We start from the raw sequence: 4,411 nt of genomic DNA, 5'->3' as shown, positions 1-4,411 counted from the left end.
ATAATTCATGGATGATGGATAATTGGTGTAATTTTGACTATTCTTATAAAGTTCAAATCCCCAAAATTAGTTTACCCATAAATACATAATAAATTTATAGCTACACATTTAATAGAATATTACTAAGTAATATTATAATAAAGTATCGAATAAAATACTATATAGATTTTAATATTACAAAAAATATATCTGTAATTCATTTTGAAAATGACAAAGAAATAATATGAGTTAGGGAACACATAAGAGATAAATAGCAGTTGGAATGATCGACTTGAATGGCTAAACTACCGGATGATTTTAGTCATTTTTTCGGTTTCTTTTCGAAAGAGAGGTTGCGTGATACATGGAAAGTAACAACGGGGTACATGAATGTGTATTTTTTTCCTCTTGATGATTAATTTATTAAATTTCCCATGAAAACTGACTATTTTTTTTCTTTATTTCTGATTCCACCTTTTTCATTCATTTATAATTATTTATCCATTTAATGAGGTTTTTTTTTTTTTAAATTGAATGAAGCTCTGTAATTATATGTTTATGTGGATAAATACATATTATTTGTACCCATGCACTTATTTGAATCATGATGTGTGTGAAAAGGCGTCCACAAGCGATGGCTGTAGGGCCGTAGCCCCTAAAAAAAAAAAAAAAAAAAAATTAAGGAATTTTTGTTTCTACTAGATTTTGTTTTTACGTAAAAAAGGGGTAAAAATATTTTTTTTGAAGGATTTATTTTCTGAAAAAATAGATTATTCGAGCAAATTATGCAGCATATCAAAAAAAAAAAATATTTATTAAAAACTTCAATTTTTTCCAATAGCTATGGATTTTGATTTTTTTTCCCCTAAAAATTTAATATTTGAAGCTTAATTTAAAGAAATTCCGATTCAGAAAAAAGATAAAAAAATAATATAAAATAATTAAAATTCATTTATCATGTTATTCTTTTAAGATTAAAGATTTTTTTCTTTTCCTTTAGACTTTTGCAATTTATAAATTATCAAGTGTAGTAAATTAAAATAAACCAACTCATGTTTAATTAAAAAATTAAATCACTTTCGTTTAGGAAACATTAAAATATTTTTTAAACGTGGTTTTCATCTTATTACCAACCGTAAAATTATAATTATTTTATTAATTAACTAGTTACATAATTTGGTTGTTTGTTTAATTTATGACAAATAATAAACTTGAGGGTTCATTTTTCAATGAACTGTAAGCGTTGCATGTGGTTTTTCAACTATATTAATTTTGGTAACCATAAGTTGCATTTTAATTCAATTGCTGTCAGATCCGATGCCAAAGGTATTACATTTAAATGCATTAGATATATACATTATGCATGTATATATTCACGTAATTACTCATAAAGGAGCCATTATTAAGGAATACCAAATGTTGCGTTTTGAACCACTATATTAATTAATTAATATGTAATAGGAATAAAAAAATCCATTATTTTCGGCACTAAGATCCTTTATGCTCCAATATTAACAGAAGCAACTATTCAAAAGGAACTATCAAGACCCTTGGCACACTAATCCCCCCCCCCTCTAATAAGTGACCCACCTACACCCCCCTCAACAAAGAAATTTTCCAGTCTGTATATCTATTACACTAGACCTTGAGAATTAAGAATCTATCATATATACATCTTATAAACTAACCTATTTATTAGAAACTTCTTAGACCTTGAGTATTTTTTCTAAATTAGCTACCCCCCATTCCAAAACTGATTTTATACCATCTCCCTATCCGATGTATAACTGATTCAGACCCCCATAACCCATGACCATACGCCTCCCATTGCTGTTGATTTAGCAAAATCTTCCATTTTCAAGAAACCTCATAATCTTCACATTGCTACTTAATTCACCATTTTATGTGGACTTATACTCGAACCCATATCTCAACAAAAATCTAAAATGGTTTTAACTGCAAAATTTATTTATTAGGAAGAAACTTTGAATTTTAAATTACTCATACATGGTTTGAATAAATTTTATAAATATAGTTTACACAGCTCTTGTAATTTACACTAAGTAGTTATTTAGAAACCAAGAAACATCAAATGCATCCCTATCAAGGATAAATTTATATTATTTATGATGAAAATAATGCAAAAACTGATATTTCATTCAATATTTTAATCATCAATGGAGAATTCATTTTCTTTTAAAATAAGAGCTGCTTAGAAAATTTTATATGTTCGTTGTCATGCTGAGTGGTCCATTAAAATCTGAACACCAACTTATTAATTACAAATATAATTTCTACAAATTAATACTATTGGTATAGTTCTCAACTCGCTTAATAATTAGGGTAGCCCCCATCGTTAATTATTGTTTCTAGGCTACCCTTGAAGATCTGGCACTCGCTGCAGATATATTCTTCTATCATGGCGTCCCAGTGGTGGCTGACAGCGGCTTTGAGGGCCTCAGTGTTTGGATAACGGACACTGTAGCCCTTCCCCTTTACATGCACCCAAGAGGTGTAGTTAAAGGAGGTAGTATTAGGGCTAAGGGGGGGGGGCAAAATTGTCAAAAAAGAGTGCATAGACTCATTCCATAGAGTCTTGCAACCCTGGATATGAGTTTATTTCATTACTGGTTTCAATTTAGCCTCTCTACCCTCAGAAGGCTCTTTCTACCCACTATTGTAATAGGTCTTTGAACTGTCTGGTTAGAAACCATGAGAACTCTTGTATTGGCGATCATGAACTTGAAAAGATTGACCAGGACTTTTTTTCTTTAACTCCCCCGTGTCCAGTTTGGCCTTTTTGATAGACCCCTTCTGTCCCTTCAACATTTCAAATTTGCTGACAGCGTAGACGGTTGTCTTGGAGACGCCCAACTGCTTGGAGTGCGCGAATTGATTTTCGTCGATCCTTTTAAATTATCATTTTCTCACTTTGTACGTAAGCTAAAGAACCCAAGTTTCTTTCGCTTTGTAATTAATTGTTAATGCTTTAATATATCGAAATATGAATCCATTTCAATCACTAAACCCTCATGAGTTATTGAATTAGCAAGTCATCAGATTTCAATGGACCACCCGGTATTTGAAAATACAAGGACCACTTGCCCACCTCTTATGTAAATGAGTATGATAATTGAGGGGTATAGAGCCTTTTAAAGTGTCGTCAGCTTTGTTCATGTCGGCCAATGGTCTAAACAATCAAAAGACATAAGAATAACAACACTTTTTTTCCTTCAAATTAAAGAAAATAGGAAACTATTGCTATGTATTTTTGACATTCTTCTCCAAGATACTCTAAACTGCAGAGTCTGGGGGGTTGGTGTCAAAGCTAGAGGATAACCTCATTGAGGGAGGGCAGAAGTCAACCATATTGTTGCTTCAAAAGTTTGGGCTCTTCTTGGTTGCAATGAACTTGTAACGAATTTTGTAGGCAGTCTGAATGGAAATGGCAATGGTGTCTCCAGCCTTTTTGACACTTAGAGGCTCTGTCTTTTGCTGGCATAATCAAGCGTCGTATTAAAAAATATTAAGATTAAAATTGTAATTAAATGCTACTTCAAATTATGAGTAACTATTCGATAACAATTAATTAAATATATTTTCTGCTATTATTACATATTTGTTTCAAAGTGTCCTACTTTTCTTGTTCCTAGTCGATCCAGAAAAAAATTAATTCTGCAAACCTAGCCATTTGATTTCATAAGACTATCACTGTTTATTTGGGATCAATTAGTACAAAATATAGAATATGTTAAGTCTTTTTTTTTAAAGTCATTTTTGGGAAATTTTTCCATTTTAATAAATAATATTATGAACAATCCTGATGCGATTTGCAATGTTAGTGAATGTTTTCGATATTTACATATCAAAATGAAATGATTATATAATTTAATTAGGTTTCCTTGAATGTTGTAGAAAAGATAACTTGTTTACGACTATGTCCAGTGAAGAATATTATTTGTCCCGCCGATATATTAAAAAAAAGAAACCGAAAATTAAACTGGTTAACCTGAACATTTGAAGGAGAACAGCTTAGCTGTCATATCATTTTATTAGATTAGCTGTGAGTTGCTCTGGGAGGGTTGGAATGGAAGTAAACACAAATCCCAGTCCTTATATAGGAAGACCATGGGCAAGAATTACTTCGATGAATATCCTTAATTCAAATCTGAGCCAAACGAAGACTCTTAAGTTTTAAATTGCACATATAACTCCCAACAAATACTCAGTGGCACGGTGCTTCTTTCATAAGCACAAGGAAATATTCAATCCAACTCCGTCAATGGTTTATAGGTAGTAATGGTTTTACTATGGTATTAACTTTTAAGTAAAATCCCATTATCTTACTTTGTGTTTATAAAGGATCAACAGCCTGTCAAATGTTCAAATCAAATGAAAACGTCCCAGCGTGGATCATTGGTGTTTTGTCCTA

This window comes from Lepeophtheirus salmonis, chromosome 8, assembly GCF_016086655.4.
Source record: "Lepeophtheirus salmonis chromosome 8, UVic_Lsal_1.4, whole genome shotgun sequence".
Classification (NCBI taxonomy): domain Eukaryota; kingdom Metazoa; phylum Arthropoda; class Copepoda; order Siphonostomatoida; family Caligidae; genus Lepeophtheirus; species Lepeophtheirus salmonis.
The sequence above is the reverse complement of the archived record's forward strand: the minus strand, read 5'-3'. Positions refer to the sequence as shown.